The sequence below is a fragment of the Pan troglodytes genome, chromosome 10 (assembly GCF_028858775.2).
Source record: "Pan troglodytes isolate AG18354 chromosome 10, NHGRI_mPanTro3-v2.0_pri, whole genome shotgun sequence".
Lineage (NCBI taxonomy): Eukaryota > Metazoa > Chordata > Mammalia > Primates > Hominidae > Pan > Pan troglodytes.
The window spans coordinates 122,091,961-122,119,347 of record NC_072408.2 but is presented as its reverse complement, the minus strand read 5'-3'; the positions used below and the strand labels follow the sequence as shown (position 1 = coordinate 122,119,347).

The following is a 27,387-nucleotide window of genomic DNA, read 5'->3' as shown; positions in this document are numbered from 1 at the left end:
TTAGGTCAAGGTTTATATTTTTTAGCCCCAACAATTTAATATTTATTTCCTAAAATCAAGGGCATTTCCCTTTATAATAAAAATATAACTATTAAATTCAGAACAGTAGTATTGACACATTGTTACCCTATAGTTCTCAGATGTCATTCAAGTTTCGCCTATTGTCTCTATGATGTGTTTGTAGGCTGGCATGGTGGCTCACACCTGTAATTCCAACACTTTGGGAGGCTGAGGTGGGAGGGTTGCTTGAGCCTAGGAGTTCAAGACCAGCGTGGGCAACATAGCAAGACCCATCTCCACACATAGTAAAAAGATTAACCAGCTGTGGTGGTGTGCACCTGTAGTCCTAGCTACATGGGAGGTTGAGGAAGGAGGATTGCTTGAGCCCGGGAGGTCGAGGTTGCAACAGTGAGCTGTGATCACACCACTAGGATACCCCATCTCAGAAAGAAAAAAAGTGATGTGTTTGTAGCCAAAGAATCACACGTTACATTTGGTTTTCTTATTTCTTTTAGCTTCCTTCCAATCTGGAGCAATTCCTCAGTCTTTCCTTGACTTTCCTGTGTGGCCAGTGTATTTCAGCAGAATGAGGTAGAATATACTTCAAAATAAACAATATCCATGGGGATCCTACCTACACTGTGACTTTCAAAATGGGATGGAAATAGGAAGGGAGCATGTTCCAGCAAACATCTGGGATTGATACTTCTCAAAAAGTTCACTTGAAATCCATGGTTGTGATACGATTCATTTCCTCTTGCCTAAGGGGTAGGTCTCACTGCTCAGGTATTCATTCACTCACCAACTTCCTTCCTTGCTTTATCCCTTCCTTCCTCCCTTCTTCCTTTCTTCATTCCTTCCTTACCCTTTCCTTCTTTCCCTCCCTTTTACTTTCTCTATCTTTTCTTTTCTTTCTTTCTTTTTCTTTCTTTCTTCTTTTTTTTTCTTCTTTCTTTTGCTTCCTTTCTTCATTCCTTCTTTCCTTCCTTCCTTCCTCCCTTCCCCCCTCCCTCTTTCTTTCTTCTTTTTCTTCCTTCCTTTCTTCTTCGTTCCTTGCTTTCTTTCCTCCTTTCTGTTTCTTTCTTTCTTTCTTCTTTCTTTTTTCCTCCCTTCCTTCCTCCCTCCCTCCCTCCCTACCTCCCCCTCTTTCTTTTCCCTCCTTCCTCCCTCCCTCCTTCCCTCTCTCTTTTTTCTTTCTTTCTTTCCTACTTTGTCTTTCTTTCTCCTTCCTTCCTTCTTTCCTTCCTCCCTCCCTCCCTTTCTTTCTTTCTTTCCTTCCTCCCTTCTCTTTTTTTCTTTTTTCTTTCTTCTTTCTTTCTTTCTTTCCTTTTCTCTTCCTTCCTTCCTTTCCTTGTTTCCTTCCCTCCCTCCCTCCTCCCTCCCTCCCTCCTTTCTTTCTTTCCTTTTCTCTTCCTTCCTTCCTTTTCTTCTTTCCTTCCCTCCCTCCCTCCCTTCTTTTCTTTCTTTCTTTCTTTCTTTCTTTCTTTCTTTCTTTCTTTCTTTCTTTTTCTTTCTTCTTTCTCTCTCTCTCTTTTCTCTTTCCATTTATTCAGGCAGCAAATATTTGAGTGTCTATTAAAGATAAGGGGGGAAAAAACCATAAATGCACTTTCTCAGTGAGTATGGACCTCAGAATCCTTCTCAACACAGCATCTCCACCCCATTTCTTCCTATAGGTGTGCTAGCGGAAAACATAAGAAAGCACATCTTAGGTGGCCAGGGATTCCCACACACCATGTGAAACAGGGCCTTACATGCAGAAGACACTTATGGAATTAATTTAACCTGGTGTTAAATGATCTTTCCTTTCAGGGTAGGAGAGGAGATGAGTCAAAGAGCAAAAATAAAACAGAGAAGAAAAGCACATAATATAATATTGAGTCAAGTATGTGCTTGTTCCTTTTGTTGCCTATCCTGAGGAGGACAGATGCCTGGAAAATTCGAGTTGCTAAGAGCTGGGGATTGTCCCAGATACTGTTATGAAGATAAAAGAGGAAGTGGAACTGAGTTCATTAATAATGACTAAGAAAACCCTTAATGCTTGTTTTAGTTTGTGATTTTAGAGATCATGCCCGACCAATCGGTTCTGCCCTGAAATAGTTTCCTGTCAGAGTCTTGACACTTGAAGATTTGATCATTATTCAGAGTATTTGTAGAAGTTCTTTTCTGAGTGGAGAAGGGGAAGAGGAGTGTAATACAAAAAATCTTGCTTAATTTTTTGGAATAATTTTTTTTACTGGTGACAAGATCTATAAACTTTAAGAGTAGATTTAACTTGGGGAAAGAATAAAATATCACAGAGAAATAATCATTAAAAATAAATAGATGATTTACTTGGTTATACTAATCTAGAGTCCAACAACTAAAATGCAATCATGATATTTTGTCAAAAAAAAAAAAAAAAAGATAAATGGGCTGAGCATGGTGGCTCAGGCCTGAAATCCTAGCACTTTGGGAGGCTAGGGCGGGTGGATCACCTGAGCTTGGGAGTTCAAAACCAGCCAGGGCAACATGGGGAAACCCTGTCTCTACTAAAAATACAAAAAATTAGCCAGGCGTGGTGACACACACCTACAGTCCCAGCTACTCAGGAGGCTCAGACACAAGAATCACTTGAACCTGGGAGGCAGAGGTTGCAGTGAGCTGAGGTCACGCCACCGCACTCCAGCCTGGGCAACAGAGCGAGACTCTGTCTCCAAAAAAAAAAAAAAAAAAAAAAAAAAAGAAAAAAAAGAAAAGGAAAAAGTCTCAATGAATAATAATTTTTTTTGTGCCTCAATTGTAAATGCCCATTTAGACATTTCCAAAGGCCATGTTCAAAAAGGAATTCCAAGAACATTTGGTGGGAAGGGAATGGCATCGTATTTGTTCTGAAGGAATACTTGTGAAAAGTGGTCATGTGACAAACTCATTCAGGTAAGGTGACTCAAAACCTACGTTGTCACTTTATCATTGCCTCCTACTTCTCTTTTGACTGGTGCCTAGAAAAGAGAGATCCAAAAGAGGGAGAGAATAATCCACAGTTAAGATAAAGATTATTTTAGGGGAAAGGGAAAGGAAGGAATGAGAGCAAAAAGTGGGCCCTGGGAGTATTTCGAGACTCTGCTTTTGGCCATGCTTTGCTGCCATTTGGCAAGGCGACCCTGGCCTTGTGTGCTTAGAGTCATCTGACCGACGATGGCCGGAAGCTGACTATGACAGAGGCTTGAGATATTGCAGATAGGGTTGGGGAAGGTCAAAATAATTAGTCATTGGAGATGATATGAGGAAAGGAAGGAGGCGGAGGCTGGGGGAGTGGGTGCAACAGAAACAGTTCTAGTGTTGGAGCCGAGGAAGCCAACTCTGAAACATTTGGACCTTTGTTGTCTGACATCGCTTTTGCCACTCCTTCTTCTTTCCTCCCACCTTTACCTTCCCCACCACCTCCTCCAAACTCCCCTGCCCTCTATCTCTGGCCCCACTGATGACCCCTCCATGTGAGTCGTAGGCTTTTACTACCCATGATTTCTTTTCTCCAAGCAAAAGAAAGAAGAGTTTATTTCATTCTCAGCAGCATCCCTGGCCAGCCTCGTCAAAGGTGAGATGCTCCCAGGGTGACCTTCCTTTAGGACTGCCATTGGGCGGGTCGAGGTGGAAGACATTCCAAGAAGCAAGAGGGCACTCTCTGAAAGCGCTTTTATTACCCACGCTGCTCCCCTAGCCCTCCCCCATCATTCAGCCTACTTTGAAATTAATAAATGCACAGCTCAGAGAATGCAGGCTTTATCTAATAAAACCTCTCCCTTACTCTGCCCTCGCTCTGAACCCTTGCCTCAAGCATTTTAGTGAATTTGAGGCTGTTGATGTGGGTGGATTGACAGCCCTTGATTTGGGAGGCCTCCCTCTTTGACTGAAGACAGGTAGAGACAGTGGTGGTAGCAGCACCCAAAACAATCTGGCTGTTTCTCTCTCTCTCTCTCTCCTGGAAACACCAAGCCTTGGGGGCCAGGGCTGAGCTTAGATGCTGCCTTCTCTGGAAAGCCTTTTTAAAGTCATGGACACTTGTGATTCTCAAACTTTGCTGCATGTTAGAATCATCTGGGGGAATTTTAGAAAATCCTGATGTTCAGGTCACATCCCAGACTAACCACGCCAGTTTCTGTCCGTGCGATTCTAACGAGCAGCTACGTTTGAAAACCAATGGCCAAGATCAGTGCTTCTTAAGCTTTAAGTTGCAAATGAACCCTCTGAGTGAAGATGTTGTTAAAACGAAGATTCTGATTCAGTAAGTACCAGGTGAGATCTGATATTCTGCATTTCTTGTTTGCTCCCAGGTGACAATGATACCACTGATACACAGACCACACTTTGAGAAGCAAGGTTCTGTAGCAATGGTTCTCAATTCTTATTGCGCATCAGAATCACCCAGAAGGCTTGCTGAAATACACACTCCTGGGCCCTGTCCTTGGAGATTCGGCTTCAGTAGGTCTGGGTGGAGGGCCTGAGAATTTGCATTTCTAATAATTTCCCTGGATGACTGATCCAGGAACCAAAGTTTGAGAACCACTGGCCTAGACTGCTTTGCTCATGCCCCTCCCAGGTCTTCCAGAGTGCCTAAGATGACTTCGTCGCAGCAGTCATTTATTCAATCAGCTGGTGTTTACTCGGACACTTCCCATGCTCCAGGAGTTGTACCGGGCACATAGGAGGCAGTGCCTTGTAGCTGTTGTCAGCAAGAACTTTAAATGTGGAAGAATCGTTGTAAATTCCAGCCTAAGCTTTTTAGCTTCCTAACTAGGACAGATTGTTTTATCTATACAATCTGTCATAGAAGCTATTATATGTTGGAAACTCTGGAAGATCTATAATTACCCTTAACACTCAGCTCTACTTTGTAAGTTACATTTATTTATTCTTAGTTTCTAAATAGGATTACCATGGCCAGTGCCTTTCTAACAATTTTAGAGTCATTTTATTTGTGAGATTAATGATTTGAAACTTGGATTTTGTCAGAGATCTCTAGACTGACCTCTAGAGATAGGCGTGTTAAGAATTAACAGCCTTTAAATTCTGGGATACATGTGCAGAACGTGCAGGTTTGTTACCTAGGTATACATGTGCCATGGTGGTTTGCTGCACCTACCAACCCATAATCTACATTAGGTATTTCTCCTAATGCTATCCCTCCCCTAGCCCCCCACCCCGCAACAGGCCCCAATGTGTGATGTTCCCCTGCCTGTGTCCATGCGTTCTCATTGTTCAACTCCCACTTATGAGTGAGAACATGCAGTGTTTGGTTTTCTGCTCCTGTGTTAGTTTGCTGAGAATGATGGTTTCAGGCTTCATCCATGACCCTGCAAAGGTCATGAACTCATCCTTCTTTATGGCTGCATAGGATTCCATGGTGTATATGTGCCACATTTTCTTTATCCAGTCTATCATTGATGGGCATTTGGGTTGGTTCCAAGTCTTTGCTATTGTGAACAGTGCTGTAATAAACATTCATGTGCATGCGTCTTTATAGTAGAATGATTTATAATCCTTTGGGTATACCCAGTAATGGGATTGCTGTGTCAAATTGTATTTCTGGTTCTAGATCCTTGAGGAATTGCCACACTGTCTTCCACAATGGTTGAACTAATTTTCACTCCCACTAACAGTGTAAAAGCGTTCAGTGTTTCTTTAACAGTAAAGACATTTTCATTATCAAATAATGATGTTCATGTTTTTCTAGAAAAACTATCATTACTCCATTTGTTTAAACTTTGATCTTGAATAAAAATAAAACAAGCAAAAAAAATTAACATTCTTCAGCTGGGTGCAGTGGCTCATGCCTATAATCCCAGCACTTTGGGAGGCTGAGGCAGGTGAATCGCTTGAGGTCAGGAGTTCAAGACGAGCCTAGTCAACATGGTGAAATCTGTCTCTACAGAAAATACAAAAATTAGCTGGGTGTGGTGGCACGCACCTGTAGTCCCAGCTATTCAGAGGCTGAGCTAGGAGAATCGCTTGAACCCATGAGGCAGAGGTTACAGTGAGCCGAGATCACACCACTGCACTCCAGCCTGGGTGACAGAGCAAGCCTCTGTTTCAAAAAAAAAAAAAAAGAAAGAAAGAAAGAAAGAATTAACAGCCTTCTTTCTAGAAGCAGGGATCTGCCCAATTAGCAAGGAGATTGGGTGGACCAATGCTGGGAATAGAATCCTGAGATTAAAGATATTGTTATTAAAAATATCTCTAATGTCCTTTGAAGTGAGGAGGCTCATTGCCTTTTCCCATTTCAAGAACCTCAGCAATTTTGAGGCACCAGAATTTTCCCTTTAAATCTAACTTCTGTCTTTCTTACTTTATTGTCAGTCCATTTTTAAGCCAAATCACTGAGATATGACTCACATTGAAACGCTGTGCATCTTTAATGCATACAACTTGATGAGTTTGGAGATAAGTGTACACCTGTGAAGCTATCACCACAATCAACACCATAATCATTTCAATCACCTCCAAAAGTTTCCTTCTGCCCTCTTTGTTTGATATGGTTATTATTACTGTGATAAGAAGACAATGTAAGATCTATCCTTCTAGCATATTTTTAGTATACAATAGAATATTCTTAACTATAGCTACTATGTTGTCCTCTGGATATCTAGGACTTATTTATCTGGCATAATCAAAACTTTGTATCATTTGACCAGCATCTCTCCATTTCACCCTCCCTGTAGGCTTGGCAATCACCACTCTGCTCTCTGCTTCTGTGAGTTTGACTATTTTAGATTCTTCATAGAAGTGGGTTCATGTAGTACTTGTCCTTCTGTGCCTGGCTTATTTCACTTACCATAATATCCTCCAAGTTCATCCACATTGTTTCAAATGGCAGGATTTTCTTGCTTTTTAAGGCTGAATAACAATTCATTATATGTATATACCAATTTTCTTTATCTGTTTATCTGTCAGTGGACATTTAGGTTGCTCTCATGTCTTAGCTATTGTGAATAATGCAATTCCAATTTCAATTCCTTTGGATATACACCCAGAAGTGGGATTTCTGGATTATATAATGATCTATTTTTATTTATTTATTTATTTATTTATTTATTTATTTATTTATTTATTTTGAGACAGTCTCGCTCTGTCACCCAGGCTGGAGTGCAGTGGCACCATCCCAGCTCACTGTAACCTCTACCTCCTGGATTCAAGTGATTCTCCTGCCTCAGCCTCCCAAATAGCTGGGATTACAGGCATGTGTCACCACACCCAGCTAATTTTTTTATTTTTATTAGAGACAGAGTCTCATCATGTTGCCTGGGCTGGACTCAAACTCCTGGCCTCAAGAGATCCACCTGTCTTGACCTCCCAAACTGCTGGAATTACAGGTGTGAGCCACTATGCCCAGCCATGATGACCTATTTTTAACTTTTTGAGCAATCTCTGTACTGTTTTACATAGTGATTGCACCAATTTACATTCTGACCAAAATTATACAAGAGTTCTCTTTCTTCCACATCACCACCAAAACTTGTTATCTTTTTAAGACAATAGCCATCCTGACAGGTGTGAGGTGAGATCTCATTGTGGTTTTGATGTGCATTTCTCTGATGATGTTGAGCATCTTTTCATAGCTATTGGTCATTGGTTTGTTTTCTTCGGGAAAATGTCTATTCAAGTCTTTTACTCCTTGAAAAATCTGGTTCTTCTTCACTTCCTTCCTTCCTTTCTTCTTTTCTTCCTCCCTTCTTCCCTTCTTTTCTTCTTTATTTCTTTGCTTCCTCTCTTCTTTTCTTTTTCTTTTCTTTTCCTTTTCTTTTCTTTTCTTTCCTTCCTTCCTTCCTTCCTTTCTTTCTTTCTGTCTCTCTTTCTTTCTCTCTCTCTTTCTCTTTCTTTCTCTCTCTCCCTTCCTTCCTTCCTTCCTTCCTTCCTTCCTTTCTTTCTTTCTTTCTTTCTTTCTTTCTTTCTTTCTTTCCTTCCTTCCCTCCCTCCCTCCCTCCCTCCCTTGCTTCCTTCCTCTCCTCTCCTTTCTCCCTTTGTCTCCCTCTCTCCTAGTAAATTGTAGGAGTTTCTTATATCGTTTGGATATCAACCCTTAATGATATATACAGTTATGGTTTGCAAACATTTTCTCCCGTTCTGTTAGTTGTATTATCATTTTGAAGTTTTTTTGTTCTGTGAAGAAGGTTTTTAGTTAGATATAGTCCAATTTGTCTGTTTTTGCTTTTGTTGCTTGTGCTTTTGGCACCATATCCAAGGAATCATTGCCAATGTCAATATCAAGGACACTTTTTCCCATTTTTTCCTAGGAGCTTTATAGCCTCAGATCTTAATTTAAATATTTAATTCATTTTAAGTTTGTTTTTGTGTATGGTGTAAGATAAGGGTCCACTTTCATTCTTTTGCACATGGATATCCAGTTTTACCAACACCATTTATTGGACAGAATACCCTTTCTCTAAGTGTGTTCTTGGGACCCTTGTCAAATATCAATTGACTATATAATCACAAGTTTATTCCTGGGCTTTCTGTTTGTTCCATTGGTCTACATGTCTGTCTTTATGCCAGTACTGTATTGTTTTAATGCCTGTAGCTTTGAAACATATTTTCAAATTGGGAAGGGGTGATGCTTCCAGCTTTGTTCTTCTTGTTCAATAGTGCTTTGGTTTCTGGGTAACTTGTGGTTCCATAAGAATTTTAGAATTTGTTTTCTATTTCTGCAAAAAAAAAAATGCCATTGGGATTTTGATAGGATGGTATTGAAACTATAGATAGCTTTGGGTAGTATAGACATTTTAAAAATATTAATATTAATTGTATCAGTCCATTTCATTTAGTTGTTATCCAATAATCTGAAGACTTACTGAGGATAAGAATTGTGTCAGGATATTTCCCTTTTATCTTTCTTGATTAATGGGCTGGTGCATAGTAAATATTAACCGAATGAATGAATGCAGAGATGAAGATTAAGGGCCTTGAGGAGGGTGGTGGAGCTGGAATTTGGACCCAGCTCTATGTAAGTTTAGAATCTCTGCCCTCCCTAAGAATTAATTTTTGCAGGCACCTGAATTCACTCATATGTCATTGAGAAGAGGCTATGGACTCAAAAGACTGGAGTCCTTTTCTAACAGCTTTGAAATCATAAAATGAAAAGAATGAAGATTTCTTTTAATATATTGACAAATTTTGGCACACCATAGAAGGGGTTTTCCTATGTTATTGGAGATACTTCTAGGTCATGCATTGTCATAGCAGAACTACAAATACTTAATTATTTTTCTACCTTACCTAAAATGTGTTTACCACTCTAGCAGGTTGCTCTCCTAATGACTGCTATGAAGCAGAGCCATGGGTTCTTTGTACATCCCAGCCTACTAGAGTCAGGTGGAGCCATGTCTCCAATTCTGTCTATTGGGCTGAGAGAAGAGGGAATACATGTCATTCCCATGCCAAAGCACACAAATCAGATGTGGGTTCTCCATGAGCTCTCTTCCCCTTCTGTGGTGACCATGGCGGACTAATATTGCAGATGATGCAGCTAAGACTAGGTAGTCAACGGATCCTGCCATCATCCTGGATCCTTGAATGGCTATGTGGAGCAGAGCCCCCTTACATTACCTGCTGGGCATACAACATGAATAAGAAATCAACCTTTATGATATTGAATCACTAAAATTCCAGGGAAATTGTCTGCAAAATAGTCTAGCCTCTTTTGAATAATTTAACTCCCAACAGAACAAGCCAAGTTTGTTCTCTCATGGGGATCTTTGTTAAAATTGATGGTCTTTCTGAATTATTTTCTTTTTCTAGCAATTCAAATTGTACCCAGCTCCCACCACCCATTTAACCTGTGACACCGTCATTGGCAGCCATAGTCAACAATGATTTCTTCCTGTAGTTCTTTCATTTCACAAATATTTCTTGAGTAGTTATTATGTGCCAAGTAGATTAAATAAAAATTAATGAGCCTAAGTACTAAGGTAGAGAAAGTACATGTTTCCTGGCCTTAATACCTCTCTAGGACCTTTTTAGTCTCTGATTACCTTATTTTTTCACAATGTGTTTATATGATCTTCTGCTCTAGTTTTATGAGTGTTTGGCTGGCCAGGGAGGATCCTGATGTTCTTAAATAACCTTTCTTTTATGCCCTTTTCTTCTCTCTTTTCTCTTCTCTGTGAATTTTTGCTGCCTTAGGCTGTCAAACAAACACATTGCTAGGAGGATCACCTCAACCTGTAGGAACTTCCTTCCTGCCAAGAAGCTGGTTCATTCATCACCAAGCATCATCATCATGGAATGTAAGTGCACGCTTTGCTCTGGGCTCTCACTCCCACTGGGACTTTGACCTGGACTCAGTCAGCTGCTTGATTTTCAGAAAGGAGGCTGACCCTGTGGGGTAGACAAAAGCTTGTTTTGATAGTCATCACCACGTGGAAGCTGTGTGTATGTGCCAATTTACACAGCATCAAGGTTTTAGGTTTGCTACTTGGAGTTTGGCTCCATCAGGTAAAGCACTGCAGGTTTAGGGAAGCTTAGTTTTTCCTGGCTTTGATGCTCTCCTCTAGATGGAAGGGGACTTGTAACAGCTGAGTTGAGAGGTAACCCGTGATACCCAGAGCCCAGATTGGGGAAATGCCCTGCTTAATGTAGCACAGTGAGTGGGGATCAGAGCTGGAACTAGAAGCCAGGACTCATGGGTCCTAATGCAATGTCCATCCTTTCATATCATACTCTCTGGCTACATTTTTCAGGACAAATATTATAATTATTTCAGCCTCCCTTATGAGGCAAAATTATCTAAATAAAAATAATAACTAATAACGATAATTTCTACCATATAGTTAACACTCAGTCTATACCAGGCTTGAACAGGGTAGACCGTATACTAAGAGGGTAGTAGGCCCTCAACAGGTAATAATTGGATGGGTGAATGAAAGACAGCATAGCAAAGTGCTTAAGAGGAGGGGTGGGGTTCAAATCCTGGCTCATACAGTTACAAGCTGCAAGACTTTAGCAAGTGAACACAACCTCTCTGCGCCTCATTTTCTGCAATGTTCACATTGGCATGATAATATTGATAACCATTGAAAGGATTGAATGAGGTGGTGCAAGCAAACACTTACTGGCATGCAGTGGGTGCTTGATAACGGGAAACCCATTACTACCCTTATCATCATCATCGTCAGCATCATCATCTTCACTCTTGCTTACAGTAGAGGGAGGAACAGAGAAGATTAAAGTTAGAGGCAGGAAGCCTACTTAAGATGCTATTGTAATTATCCACTCAGTATCTCTCCCATTACTGAGCCCTTTCCACCTGCCAGACACTGTGCTAAGTGCTTGATGTGCAATATCCCTGGTAACATCATTCTGAGTTTTATGTGTACATTAGACAAAATAAACAGCAAGCAGGATTCAAAATATTTGTCCCCACTCCATAAACAAACCTGCCTGTGTCATCACCATGAGCCTCGTCTCAACATCCTAACTTTGTAAGGCATTTTCCAAAATCAGAGAAGATTCTGCACAATAGAAATTTGGATGCTGGGCCACTGAGAGTTTCACAACTTGTGTCCCCAAAGTATAGTGCCAGCCACCATTCTTCTATGGGGATTCTAGTTTCATGAACTTTATCACAGGGGTTGCTGGAGAAAAAGTCATAGATGTGATAGATGCCTTGAAGCCAGAAACAGCTGTGCCCAGTAGCATCAAACATGAATAGGACTCTGAGTCAGTCTCATATTCTTTTCTCATAGGGACCAGCATTTCCTTTCACCAAAGAAAAATGCTTAGGGAAGCGTTACCCTGCCATATGTCAGCCTTGAAGGATGAGCCAGTGCTACAATGGATTTACCAATCCCATGACATTGTATAAAAACTTTCTCAGACCTAGCCACAATTTTGGTATTCTTTCTGAGGACTTTGGAGAGGCAGACCGATCCTTTCATTGGTCATCTGAAAAAAAAAAAAAAATGAGTCACTACCAAGTCGGTGGGGCTGAGCTGGAGTCTGTGGAGAAATTTCATGTATAAGTTTGGTAAAGCTTGCGGGTCTTCTGGATCCAAGGCAGATCTTGACAATTCAGAACCGTCCTGTGAATTGCTCTGAGGCCATCTCCATGTAGTTCTCCCATGCAATTAGTTACATCTCCTCCTGAAGCTTTCATGGGATGAGCAATTTGATGAATAAAAACAAACAAACAAACAAACAAAAACTTGAGACTTGAGTGCAAAGTATTATTTGGAAATCTTACCGCCTAATGAACTTATTTCAAAGGCAGCTTACCGAGTTTGGTTGAAGGTATGAAGGTAAGAAGTACCTCTACAGATTTATGTAGGGTGGAGGTGGCATGTCCAATTGCCCACATGACACAGTGCTTGTGCAATGCAAAGAACGTTCAAGAATCATCTGCTGTAGGAATGACAGAGAAGCTTCTTCTCAAAGTCTATCTTTTATCAGTGGGTAGTGGCTCCCTGAAACTCTCAGCTGAGATAAATCCTGAGACCTCATCTGGGTTCAACAGGAAAAATAAATAAAATGATTGACTAGTGATGTCTGTTGTGGATGCGACAATAGAGAGTTATGACCTGTGAGCCAAATATACACTCTCCTACCTACTGTCCAGTTTTCTCATTTTCTAGATGGGCAATCTGAGTTTCACGTAAAAGTTACTTGCCCAAAGTTACATAATGTACTACAAGTTAATTCCACATTAAGTTAACACCAATGCGTCTTTTCTACCACATTATAAAATTTAGCTCCAATCACCCATGAGAGGAAAGCAGGCTGATTAAAGAAAAAAACTGTATACGGCCTCACAATATAAGTTAAGTTTAGTTTGCTGGTTTCCACCAACATCTGACATATTGGTGACTTATGCATTGTGGTTTATTTTAAAGCTGCCCCCATTTTTTTTTCTTTGCAAAGAGCCTGAATTATTTTAACGGGCCACTTTGTGCCAGTCATTTACAAGCCATGGGAACTTCTTGAATTTACACAGTCAGATTAAAGTTATTGTGAAACAGGGTGATGCAGCTTTCACAGGGGATATCCAAGCGACAGGGGTTGTTGACTTGTTATTTGTTGAGTGATGGGCCCTAAACTTCCCCCAGTGATATGTTACACCACCCTGATCCTTTTTCTCCCATTTCCATGGTGTCCTCTTCCAGACTGGCTGGCGCAGCTGAAAAATAAACACTGGGTGTCCCCCGCATATGGTGTGAGGAGTGGGAAGAGAGGAATCATATTTATTTTAGATGCACCCTGGAGATCTTGACACCAATGCATTTCTATCTCTCCTCTCAATTCCATGAGTGGACGCTTAATATGATCTCTGGCTATTGCAAGGGAGGAGGCCAGTGTGACAGCGAATCTGGGATCCAACCCAGACAAACAGTGGGAAAGCAAATATCCTGACAGACCAGTATGGAAAATTCTCCTTTCTTTAGAAGACAGATCTGTCCCCCTTATTTAATCCCCGGCACAGCTGCTCTACTCAGGGCATAGAGACATCAAATGAAAATGGATTCTGATTTGGGAATCATAGGCGCAAATCTAATTTCAGATTATTCCTTTTTCCACAGTCTCACCCTGCTGGAGGTTCGAGCCAAGACATAGAAAGAGGACATTACCTGGGGCAGGAATCAATTGCCTATCACTGGGGATGCCTGCAGATCATTGTCCAGAGTGGCTGCTGTTCACTGAGTGTTTCCTCTGTGCCGGGCACCTTGCACACCTTATTTTCAGTCTCTGCAGCTGCCTTGTTGAGGTTGGCTCTCTATGCTTCTGTTTCACAGTTGGGGAAACTGAGGTTCAGAGATGTGAATTAATTTTCTCAAAGTAACATTAGGTATTGGTAAGATTTCATTTATCCATTCACTATTAAATATTATTAAGTAATTACAGTGCTTTAAGAACTCCATGTAAATGGTGGATTTGAGGCCAAACTTTAAAAGCTGAATTACATAAGGAGTTAACATTGCAAAAAGCTTAGAAATTTATGTTCCAGGTGGAGCGAACAGAGGTTGTGTCTTTTCGGTTACAAGTAATAAAATCCAGAGGCTATCTCAAGGGAAAAATAAAGCACTAGATGGTCTACCAAAGATAGAGGGGCAGGTGGATTTTGGGAAGGGGCAAGAGTGAACAGCTAGAAAAATGTGGCTTACGTTTTCTGTCTTATCTGCCCCTTAGCTTCATAACTTTCTTTTTCTCATGTGTAGAGTGATCAAAGATGACCACCACCAAACTTTCATATTAAAGATTAAAACACAAAAATAGGCCAGACAGAGTGGCTCATGCCTGTAATCCCAGCATCTTGAGAGGGTGAGGCAGAAGGATCGCTTGAGCCCAGGAGTTTAGGTTCAGCCTGGGCAACATAGCAAGATCCTGTCACTATAAATAGTAACAAGATTAGGTGGACATTATGGTTCATACCTGTGGTCCCAGCTCTTCAGGGGGCTGAGGCAGGAAGATCCCTTGAGCTCAGAAGTTTGAGGCTGCTATGAGCTATGATTACGTCGCTGCACTCCAGCTTGTGTGACAGAGCAAGACCCTGTCTCAAAAAAAAAAAAAAAAAAAAAAAAAGACATCTAAATAGATAAATAGAGCAACTCTCCCTCTCAGAATCCTGGGCACAAAATTTCTATTGGCTTAGCTTCTGTCAAGTGTTTAATCCTAGTCACATATCAGAGGCTGCGGGTGGATGGGGTCATATGATATAATACGGCCTCAGGGGGATTGATCACTGTGGGTGAAGAACTCAGTTAAGGTGGCATTAGAAGGTGGACAGATAGCTTGAAAGATGCTGCCTCACCCAGTTACAGAGCTAAAAACCAGACCTAAATGTGTCTAAGTCAAAACACTACAGTTGACAACCAACTTCATATCTTCTGTCATTTCAGAGTAGCACGACACTGGTCAAGAAAGGCCCACATGTTGGTAATTTGTGCCTCCCATATGGTCAATGCTACATTGCAAGGAAGCATGCTGAGCACGACACTATGCTCTACACCTGTGTGGCTACCATGTTTTGGTTGCCTCCATATAATGGGGTGGTTAAGAGTCCGGGTTCTGGGGCTGGAACACTGGAATTTGAGCCCCAGCTCTGCCACTGTGTGCCCTTGAGAAAGCTAACTGCCCTCATTACATGTGTTGGTCTTCTCATCCATAACAGGCAGATAATATTAGTTTCTAGCTCAAGGGGTTATTGCCAAGATCAAATGAATGAGTACAGATTAAGACTTATTGAACAACAGCCAATAAAGGCAAGTTATTTTGAGATACTCAGACTGGACACCATGGGAAACAATGATGAAAGACTCTCCCACAGAGAGACATGGTGTGATAAGTCAGGGGTTGCAATATTCCGGAAGCTCAGTCACCATAATGAAATAATAGGTCCAGACATGATGGACACAGTTCCTTTGGAGTCATGTTCCAATTACCACATGGAACCATGGTCCCAGATGCTGACCAAATCTGCTGGCCCAGCTTGGCTTCATTAGTCCCCAGAGATCACCCAGACAGATCAAAGAAAACCCATCCTCAACCAGCCAGAGATTGCTCAAAAAAACCAATGACTGTCCCACCAGGGACTGGAATTTCAACTTGCTGGCTAGGTCTGGAGAAGGAGGAGGAGGTGGAACTGCATCCTTTTTTCCAGTATGGACTGAGAGCCAACCATGTGCCAAGGCTGGGAGGAGGTACCGAGGTTGCAGAAAGAAAGGCCCAGTCACGGAATTCAGAGAACTCAGAGTTCAGTGGGGAAGACATGGGCATCCACAATGATATGGGACAATTCATGTTTTTCATTGTTCTGGTAAGAATTTAGTGGGATTATAAAAATAACAATAAAAACAAGAACAATAAAGTGAGATTAAATGAAATGCAAAAATAAAATATGTAATTTCATGAAGAAGTTAAAACAAGGGGAAAATGAGAGAAGAGGGGATAAAATGTAGCTGGAGTTAAATTAGTGGCTGAAGTCAAGAGACTGGCTTTGGAGCCTGTGTTCTGCCTCTTCTGAGAGAGCACAGTGAGCTTGAGAAAGATAGTCTACCTTCAGCATCTCTGCTTCCTCTTCTGTAATGTGGGGATAACAAAAATCATATGTGGATTTTGTGATGAATGAATGACAGCAGCTCTACATAGCACATTACACAATGTAGGGCCTATTAGAGGTGGGGATGAGGTTTCAATTATGGGCTAATGGTGCAAAGCTTGAGATCACAATGCTTTGCCATTCACCTCTTCTCCCTAAAAGGGTCCTAACAGAGGGAGCTTTTCACATAAGGAATACCCGCCAAGCAGGAAGCAGGCCACTGCTTTATTAATAACTGATATGAATGAATAACCTAGCCAACATTCAATGGCACCAAATGCTGAGCTTTCTAGCAGGGCTAGGTTTGGGTTATAAATGAGGGCTTGGTTTGGGATATAAATGAGGGTTCCTGCTGCTATACCCTCATGGCAACTTCCTAGCCAGACTGGCTTCCTCATTTCGGAGAAGGAAGAATTAGAATAGCAACCAAAAAAAGCACATATACATCATTCGAGTTGGACATACAGTCCCTGAGAATAAAGACTACAGCCTCCCTTGTCACTAGATTTGGCCATATATCTAAGCTTTGGCCAGTACATTATAATATCTTTCCTAAAAAGACAGCTAGCTCAGACCCTTGTTTATTTATTTGTTTGTTTTCATTTGTCGTTCCTTTCTCCTTCCTGCTGGTTGGAAGGTGAATAGCATGATGACAGTCCTGGCAGTGAACTTGGATTACATGAACCTGGGCCACATCCTAAGGAAGTCAGGGCCAAAATCTGGAGGGAGCCTTGGCCTCTGGGGACTTGATCTGCAAAAGCCTCCCATTAGCTCTAGACTTCTTCCCTTCAGATTTATATATGATAGAGCAGGACATTTCTACTGGGGGTACGCTGCCGTTAGTTTGAGACTCTGTTACAACTAAACTTAGTTCTAATGATACAAAAAACTTGGGGCTTAAAAAATATAAATATCAGTATCTAGAATCATAATTCGAAGTCATGGGTTTAAAAAAAAATACATAATTGAATAAGACATGCTCTAAAAAAGTTCTCTGCTTGTTATTCTTTCAAACTAAAAAGAGTCTTTGAGCCTCCACTGGGTGTCAGGTGCCAGCAGAGGATGTTACAAAAATCCAAGGATGAGTGACATTCACAAGGGTTTGTTTTATGCATCATTGGGGCTTTTGTTTCATGTTGGAAACAGCATATGAGGTAGGTTTGAGTATGGGGAGAATTTGACAGAGAGAGAGAGAGGAGGGAAGGAGAAAGAGAGAGGAGTTAGGGTGGAAACTAGTGTTTCTAGGAGAGTTAATAGTAGGACTAAGACAGGCATAGTGGCCACACCTGTAGTCCCAGCTACTCTGGAGGCTCAGGCGGGAGGACGGCTTGAGGCCAGGAGTTTGAGTCCAGCCTGGTCAACATAATGAGACCCCATCTCTCTAAAAAAAAAAATAGTAGAACCAAAGGACATGAGAGAAAAAGCCCTTTTCCCAATTTCAATATTTAGCCATGGTCTTTGTTTAATAAGAGAGTCTCTTTAATTGCTTAATCATGATGACTTGATTCCCAATTCCTGTTATCTGTGTGACCTGACACAGGCTGTGATACACTGTCACTTCCCGGTAGATGATGGATGCTGCAGTTGTTGTTAGATATTCAGACCAATGCAAGCAGAAGAGCAGGGCCCACCGGTAGCACCTTTTGTTCTATGTATGTTTTCGTTTCTCATTTGAGGCATTGGGTATTCATCTCAATGTAACCCAACACTAGCTCCTGCCCTGTATCTTCAGGACTGTAGCTTATAGTCAAACAGGTTAGGTGATGGATGACTCTAGGGAGGGCCACTGACATTGTCCACAGTGTGATTTGCACTGGGATTGTGCAAGAGGCTCAGTTTACACAATCATCAGCAGAACTTCGCCTAGGGCCTCTCATTAGAGAAAAACATGGAGGGGACAAATGCCATTTCATCTTCTGTCATTCTTTGGCCCAAACACTCCACCCTACTGGAATGCCAGCTTCAAGAGGGCAGGGATGTTTTGTCTGTTCTGTTCACTGCCATCTTCCCAGTGATCAATAGTAAAATGAACTATATTTGCAGTGTTACTTATGGAAACACCTTTATTCTACCCTGTAATCTCCTGGAAGCTTCCGTGTCTCAACCACGTGCCATAAGGTCATAAAGAAAAAAAAAATGGAAACTTGAAAATGGGCAGAACAAATGCTCCTGTTCCCTAAATATATTGCTGGTATCTAGCGCTGTGTCTGATTTCCCCACCATTTTATTTTTGGCCCTGATCTCAGAGGCTTGAAGCATTAAATCATCACTAGACAAGGGTAAGCACAGGCTGTTAGAACAGAACAAGTTCATGGTGCTAACGGACCCTCCCAGCAAGGATTGTGATCTGGCACTGTGAGAACAGCATCTTATTGTGTGTCTGCAGCCTGAGAAGACAGCACCCTGGCATGGAAAAGTGTGGCCTGAGGCTCTGGGTTGCTGGGTTCGCTGTAGAGTTTATTCTCTCATGTAGTCCCCCAATCATCACACCCATGCCGTACCCTGACTCATTGGTTATTGGGTGTAATGTCTCTCTATTCAGTAATGGGGATTCTTTTCTCTTTAAGTCATTAGCAACTCAGTGATAACTGCTACTTCTTGCAAAAAAAGCATTTGCAAGCTCCACTTCTGCCCATTCATGGGAAAACACACACTCGACTTCGGTTCAGTACCTAAGTGTTCCAGGCTCTATGCTACACACTGAAGAGGTGCTGTCTCATCAGTACCGTACCACACTCCTCTGAGTCAGGAAGAATTAGCCGCATGTCTAGCCTTCCTAGAGAAATTAGGAAAACTTCCCAAGATAGTGCTACTAGCTCATATCTGTAGAACTTATTGCATGCTCAACTAGCCCTTTTCAACTCCCACAGCCACCCTAAGTGAGAGGTAAGGCTAGGTGTGCCCATTTTACAGATTACATAACTGAGGTGCAGTTACTCAGGAAGTGAGGGAACCAGGATTCAAGTCAGCCAGTCAGCACCAGAACCCACACACTGAATCTAGTCCTGAGATTGGGGTTGGAATCCAGTCCTTTCTCCCAGTCTGCAGGCCCCAGTACCAGGAGCTCAGTCGAACAGGTTTTACAAACTCCTTTCAGAGATCTGGCATACAAAGGAATGTTGCAGGCTAAGGGTATACAAACTTCCTATTGTTCCTGAAACAAAGCATTGTCTCAGTGTTTCTTTGCTTTTTTTTTTTTTTTTTTTTAATTAGGTAGAGATGTAGGTACTGGAAATACTTTACTGTATTCTTAGCTGTGTGAATGCCAGAAAACAAGTAAATGCAGATAACATAGAAGCAGAATCTGAACTCAGGGAACAGCTTTCCTTCCAAACAGTTTGCCTTGCATGCATGTGGTGAACAGGGAACACTTTTACACTGCAGGTGGGAATGTAAATTAGTACAGTCACTATGGAAAACAGTATGGAGACTCCTTAAAGAAATGAAAGTAGAACTACCATTTGATCCAGCAATCAACTACTGGGTATTTATCCAAAGGAAAAGAAGTCATTACATAAAGAGGGCACATGCACACACATGTTAATAGCAGCACAATTCGCAATTGCACAGATATGGAACCATGCTAAGTGCCCATCAATCAACGAGTGGATTAAGAAAATGTGGTATATGTACACCATGGAATACTATTCAGCCATAAAAAGCAACGAAATAATGTCTTTTATAGCAACTTGGATGAAGCTGGAGGCTGTTATTGTAAGTGAAGTAACACAGGAATGGAAAATCAAATATAGTGTATTCTCTTATAAGTGGGAGCTAAGCTATGAGGACACAAAGGCATAAGAGTGATATAATAGACTTTGAGGACTCAGGGGAGAAGTTTGGGAGGGGGTGAAGGATAAAATACTACCTACTGGGTACAGTGTACACTGCTTCAGTGATGGGTGTCCTAAAGTCTCAGAAATCACTATTAAAGAACTTATCCATGTAACCAAAAACCACCTGTACCCCAAAAAACTACCGAAATTAAAAAACAAAAAACCATGAAATGGATGTCTCATCACCAAAAAACAAAACAAAAAAAAAAAAACAAAAGAAGTTTGTCTCGGAAAACAGTTGGGGTTTTCACAAACTTGCTGAGCATCACCTAAGGCCTATGCTTCCTAAGGCTACAGGCAAGAATGTTAGAGACTCTCTTTTAAGTTATTTAGTTTTTGCATCTTCCATTAAAAAAAAAGGTAAGGTGATAAATCTCAGATAGATAACAAGCTTTTGCAAACACGAGCTTCTCTCTGCAGCAACTGGCCTTCAGAAGGCAGATTGGGGCAGCCTGCAGATCTGCCTGCAATTCCTGGTCCTGACTGTTGTTCTGCAACTGGAATTAAGGAACCAGACAACGTGCCCAAGATTTATGGATTCCATTGTTTATGATATGTGTTCCTCACATATGTTCCCTCTGCCTCACCCGACAGGGAACACCACATCACAAGGTCTGTGGGAGCTGGAGAAAACTCTCGCTGACTCCCTGAATATAGTCCCAGTGGGAACCACCTTGGGGAGAGGCTCTGTCCAGCTGAACCCTCCAGTGCACAGTATGCTTGGCTGCAGAGGCTTGGAGTGAGAGAGGAGACCAGAGTCCAGCTTCTCGGACAGCACTCACTGGGGTAGGTTGTGTCTGGCACATTTTCAGCAACTGCTTTCAAAGTAATAATAATAGGAATTATAATCTAAAAAGAATGGCTTCCACATGTCCCTCTGCTTGTTTAAAATCCAGGTTCACAGCCCTACTTCTTGAATTCCCAATTAAGAAGAGTCTGAAGGAATCCAGTGATCTCTGCATTTAACTATCTTTCAGAATAATTTATCAGCAACTGACTACGACATTTGAAAATCACTGATCTAAAAATGTCAACATCCTGTTCACAGACATTTCAAAGTTTCCTGAAATAATAGTTCAAGACTTTCTTTGAGAGTGACTGCCCTATGATACAAAGCAAATGCACATATATGAAAGTATATAATGACCAGAATAGTCTGGTAATCCAGTGAGTATCTATGATGTGCTAGGCACTGCACAGAAAAGTTTACAGGCATTACTGCATTTAATCCTTTCTGCAAATTTTATGGGGAGAGGGTTATGAATGCACCCATTTCACAAATTATAAAACCATGACTCAGAAAACAAGAGCTGCCAGAGGTCACACAGCTAGTGAGGAACAGAGCTGTGATTTGGGCCCAGGTTAATTTTATTTCCATTTGATTCCTTCTTTGATGAAAACTGGGAGAAATCAGTGTTTTGTTTTTCCTGAAAAGGAAATTGAAATAGGGGAGAGTTTGGGGATCTGTATTAGTTTTCCGTGGCTGCTGTACCAATTTACTACAAGCTTGGTGGCTTAAAACAACAAAAATGATGTGTTTTCTCACAGTTCTAGAGGCAAGAAGTCTGGAATAAGTATCACTGGGCCAAAATCAAGGTGTCAGAAGAACTTCACATCCCCCAAAACCTCCAGGAGAGAAGCCATTCCTTGCCACTTCCAACTTCTGAGCCTCCAGATATTCTTTGACTTGTATCTCTGTCACGCCAATCTCTGCCACTGTCTTCACATGGCCTTCTCTTCTGTGTCTCTCCAATTTGCCTTTGTATTTCTCCTATAAAGACACTATCATTGGATGTAGGGCCTACCTGGATGATTTAGAATGATCTCCTGTCGAGATCTGTAATTAGATCTAAAAAGGGCCTTTTTCCAAATGTTACATGGTGAACATGTTTTGGGGGAACTAGCATTCAACCCGCTATGGCGTCCTCTAGCTAGGAAGTGGTAGAAGCAGGACCTAATGTAGATCTAGCCACAATCCCACATGGATTGCTTAGACTGCATCAGTTGTGAATGACAGACACCCAGTGCAACTTAAGCTTTCTGCATTGTTGTTGAATAGGGGGAGGATGCATTGTTGTTGAATAGGGGGAGGAGGAAATGGTGGATACAGAGTCACTGTAGCTGAAGATGCCAAAGGTAGACATTTCTAGTTGCAGACATCATCTACATTTTGTGGTCAGGGCTCAAGCCATCTCTTGGGCAGGCTTTCTTCACCCAGTAGGTGAAATGTCTTCTGTTAGCTCAACACCCACAGTCCTCTAGTGTGGCCAGTAGAAAGTGACTTCTCTTTCCATTAACTCAAGAGAAAAAGCCCGAAAAGCTTTGGCCCTGCCAAAATCACATCACCCTGGTGAAATCACATGATCAGCCCTAAACCAATCACTCTAGCCAGGGAGATCATTTATTCAATAGCAATAATAAATATATATTGAGTACATTCTATGTGTCAGGAATTCTTCAAGATGTATAAAAATACCCCAGCAAACAGAAGACAAATTCCTACCCTCATGGAGCTTATATTCTAGAGGAAAATGCAGACAATTAACATACAAACAAATTTTAAAAACTGTCATTCAAATTCAGACAGAGAGTAGAGCTATGTAATAAATTAATTAGGGCAATGTGCTTAAAAATGGCCAAAGGTGGTGTGGACTCCTTTAGCCAGTATGATCAGTTAAGACCTCTCTGTAGAGGTGGTAGATGAGGTGCAACTCAAGTCACGGGAGGCAACCGTTTAAAGATTTGTGGAAGATCATTCTAAATGGAAGGAATAGCAGGTGCAAAGACAGTGGGGTGGGAACAACCTTAGAGGAACAGAAACATGGACAGTACAGCTTGACTATAGTCCATGAGCAGGAGACAGTATGAGATGGAGTACTTCAGTGGTGAAACTGGGATCTCAAAACCAAAATGTGATTTCCAACCCATCTGCTCTTTAACTCTTTTCTACACAACCTTGCTCAGGAGAGGTATGTCTGTCCACCAAGCATAGGTGTCCTGTGCATTGTGTCACCCCTCTCACTGCATGGCTAGAAGATGTTCTTTGAGCAGCTGGAAGATTGTAAATATGACACCATCTATCTGGTGGGTGATTTTTGCTCCTTCTGGTATAAGAGGATATAAGTGGGGAAATAGAACAAGAGTTAACAAACTCTGTAAGGTCTCATTGGATCTTCACCCAAACTCAAACTTGGTCCAAACAAAACACTTTGACAATATTTAGGTGTGAGTGGGGGAGTTGATAAATGATGTTTTCTCTTTTCTCTTCTTTTTCACTTTTATACGCCTCTGGGTTGATGGTTTCTGGCCAAGGCCAGAGGTACTAAAATACCATAAGAAAGGAGAACTTTGAAGTGATCATCTGTTCAGCCAAGAAGGAGGTGGTGCTGCCTAAAGGTTCACTAGGAATGCGGTCTTCTGGAGCTTTAGACAGAGTTCCTAGGAGGCCCCCAGAGACAGACAGATGCCTTGGAGTTGATTTGGAGAAACATCTGAACTTCTGGATGGAGTTCTGAGCCGAGCCTGAAACCCTCTGGGAGCCTTCATTTGCTCCCAGACAATCCATGGAAACACCTGTTCCAAGTCTGAGCTGACTGGACCACCGCCTTTGATTTTGGAAAACTCAGAGACCAGATCTTGAATCGTCCTTTCAGAATGTACTCTGGAATTCCTTGTTCTTCAGTGCAAAGATTTAGATAAAGTTATCTGACCATGTGAATGACAGATCTGAGAATGTGATGACTTTATTGATAGGTCCTACTGGACACTTCCTTGGCCCAGCAGCATCAGCACCTCCTGGGATCTTGCTAGAAATACTAAATCTCAGGCCCCACCCCAGACCTGCTATTTCAGAATCTGTAATTTAACAAGATCCCAGTTAATTAGCATGCACATTCCAGTTTGAGAAAAGCGGCACTAAAAAGCTTTGTCAAATAGGCAGTGTGCTCCCATTTCTCGGCATTGTGCCTGTGACAGGCATCAATAATCAACCAGAGAATCACTTCCTTCTGAGAGCAGAATATTCTCAAGTCATGGTTTCAGGTCGCAGTGACCAATCAATGGGAGTTGGCTCAAAATTAAACCTATCTTCCATACTGGTGTCAACACTTGAAGAAAGCTCTTTTATATCAACCCATATACACATCATACATGCCTGATAAATGTCTGTGGAATGAATGTGTTTTCCCCTAGCCTTGTTTCCTGTGATATTCACACTATTCCAGTCCATACCCACAGAAAATCAGAACTTCACTGGGCATCTGGGAAGTTCAGCAGCTGTTCTAGGTGTTGGATTTTGCTATTGGCCATGACCCATTAGAAGGTTGAGGTGAGGTTGGAAAGATGTTAGGGATGGAATGAAGACACATGGGAACCCATCTGGCTGTGGCACATGGACCTCAAACCATGCAAGTTTTCTTTTTTCTTTCTTTCTTTTTTTCTTTTTCTTGAGATGGAGTCTTGCTCTGTCTCCCAGGCTGGAGTGCGATGGCACGATCTCGGCTTACTGCACCCTCTGCCTCCCAGGTTCAAGCTATTCTCCTGCCTCAGCCTCCCGAGTAGCTGGGATTACAGGGGCATGCCACCATGCCCAGCTAACTTTTGTATTTTTAGTAGAGACGGGGTCTCACCATGTCAGCCAGGCTTGTCTCAGACTCCTGACCTCAGGTGATCCGCCCACCTCTGCCTCCCAAAGTACTGGGATTACAGGCATGAGTCACCATGCTTGGCCGCAAGTTTTCTTCAGGACATGGCCCCATGTAGTCCAGCTCTACAAGGTGGCTGCTGTGTGAACTAGGCTACATGCCGAAACGGGACTGTGGGGGGAGTCAGCAGGGAGGGCAGACCAACAGCCCTGTAAGACATAGCAATAATGATTATAAATAGCATCCTCCTGACCGCCTTTTGATGTACTGTCCAAGGCCAGGTGGAAAATCTTTCCTCCCCTGCCTTTCCCCACTAATCACCTTCCCCTCATTTTTCAATAAAGACTCTGAGCCCAGTCCGTTGCTTGTCAGGAGCATTTGTTTCCCATTAGAATACCTTTTGCGATTTCGGTTTGTTATGCTAGATAATTGCTTTAATAACAAACTGAGGAAAGACTTTTGAACATTTTAGGAAGTAGCTTTTTTTTTTCTTCAGTGAAAATTAACAGAGACTGACAGAGAATTTGGGAATAGTGAAAGAGAAGAAAAGAGGGCTTGGGGAGGTGGGGGTTTGGGGAAGTTCAACCAGTGGGCGCAGGTGAAGATCATCAGCAGGCAGAGAATTGTCAGGGGCATGGATGCTTGTGAATGGAAGGGGAAGCTTAAATATTTGGCAGGCTTGTCGGGGGGTAAGCGTGAAGCAACGTTACCTGTCGTCGGGGATAAGCGTGAAGCAACGTTACTTGTTGAGGGTAAGCGTGAAGCAACGTTACCATTTTGTCTTTCCTGTGATTAAAAGGGATAGCGTTCCAGGGTATGTGTTGTCTTCCCCCCGTGGTGGGAAATGCATTTGGGAGTCATGTCCTCATAGAATTTGCCCATCATACCTAGGAGTACCCAACATATTCTGTGTGTGAGTGATTAATCAAAACATGTGAAATGGCTGAACAAATTTATTTGCTACTTAACAAACAGAAACAAGAGTGCTAAGTATCCTACCTAATCGCTGTTCTACATTTTGCCATGTTAAAAAAAAATCAAGAATGGATAACACTTATAGAGTGTTTACTATGTGCCTCAAACTGGTCTAACCCCTTCACATATATTAATGTGCATACACTTTGCAGCCAGCTCATTTTTATCTCTATTTTGTGGATGAAGAAACTGAGATGCAGAGAGGTTAAGGTTAAAAATGCATAATGAGTAAATGGCAAAGATATATTTGGGTGCTGGAAGTCTAACTCCAGAGTCTATGTGTTTCAGCCTCTCCATGTACTTTGTCTCAGTGATAATTGCAGAAACTGTAGTATTGGGCTACCTTGTATTGATCCCCTGCTGTAAAAACAAAAACACTAAGTAGCGTTTATCGAAAGCCCTGTGTGTCAGGTGCTGAGCTAAGGCCATTGCATGAATAATAAGTTGGAGGATGGTGGGGGTGGGGCCACTGCAGTTGCCCAGGAAGTATCGATGTTATTCCAGACTAGGGAGGAGTGATTAGGGGAGGTGACCAGATTCAAAATATATTAGGAATATTTTAGGATCTGTGTGTATAGGACCAGCAATTGATCAAGCATGGGATGTGAGCAGAGAATGATGTTCCCGTTGTATAAGCAAAACAATACTTGATCCCTCAGGAGGAAGACTCTCTGAGAAGACTCTCTGAAAAGGCTCCTACTCTGGCAACTGTGGGCGGTAAATCAGTTTCATTTCTTCTGCCAAATCTGTGGAATAAAAGCAGCTACAGGGTAGAGAGCTGGCTTTTTATCCAATGCCATGTTCCATAGTATCTAGAACAGTGCCTTGCACCTTTGAGGCCCTGGATTGATAGTTGATTAACAAATAATTGGAAGCGGCTGCCGCAAGAATTGAGACTGCATCTGGACTCATAGGATGGGAATCTGTCAACATTGGCTGTGGGTGTGGAGAGGAGATATAGAGAGCATATCCTGTTTATCTAGCATCCCACGGGGAAATGTATTTATTCTTTTGTTCATTCATTTATTCAATCACTTACTTATTCAGCAAACATTTATTGAGCGCCTACTATGTGTCAGGTCCCTGAGCAGAACTCTAGGGATACGGCATTTAAAGCAACAGACGTTGTCTGTGCCCTGATGGCAGCAGAGGACCTTGACTCAATATTTTATCAGATCCAAGGGGAGCTTACAAGCCCAAATCCTGGACTACCATGAGGTCAATTGATCCTATTAGTGCCTAGAAGCAACAAAGGACCTTTCTGGAAGAAGCAGTACTCAGAGCTTCCAGGAGCAAAGGTCCTGAACTTTTATGACCCACTTCCCTTTGTTCCCTTCACCAAAGTATGTTGACTTACATGCAAAACACAACAGCGTCCACAAGCAAGGGCTAGGAGCCTCATTTGACGTCTTCAACTTGTTCTACTGTTCACTGGGTCATGTTGCCAAAGCTCAGACTGAGTCAGCTTGTCCAGCTGTAGAACAGGTTCATATGTGCTCATTAGAGAGCCTTGGGGTACTTTGGCATGGGTATCTCAGGGGGCCTGGAAACTGGTAATGATCATAATAACCTGTGATACCTGTACAACTCTCTAGTCTTTGCAAAGAAAGCAGCCACATCTAAGTTACTCCACAACATTTTGGGGGCAGAAAAAGTAGGGTTATTATCCCAATTTTACGGCTCCAGAGACACAGACAGGTTCAGCGACATGCCCAGGTCCACAAAAAGAAAACTGTGATAAGGTTGATGTTGAAGGGACTTGGAAAAATGAATGAAAGAGAGTGAAATAGCAACACAAACACGTGTGCATGTGCGTGCGTGCGTGTGTGTGTGTGTTTCACTCCCTACAAACCTCATGGCATGTTCATGGCTG

The 27,387-nt window shown here is 42.0% G+C and overlaps 1 long non-coding RNA gene across 1 annotated transcript; it reads left to right on the top strand.

Moving 5' to 3' along the window:
- Positions 1 to 3,306: 3,306 nt before the first annotated feature.
- LOC134807513 (uncharacterized) lies at positions 3,307 to 24,898 on the top strand. Its single transcript, XR_010148161.1, has 4 exons — positions 3,307 to 3,577; positions 10,156 to 10,259; positions 13,545 to 13,729; positions 20,491 to 24,898. It is a non-coding gene; the product is annotated as an uncharacterized LOC134807513 (long non-coding RNA).
- The last annotated feature ends 2,489 nt before the right edge of the window (positions 24,899 to 27,387 follow it).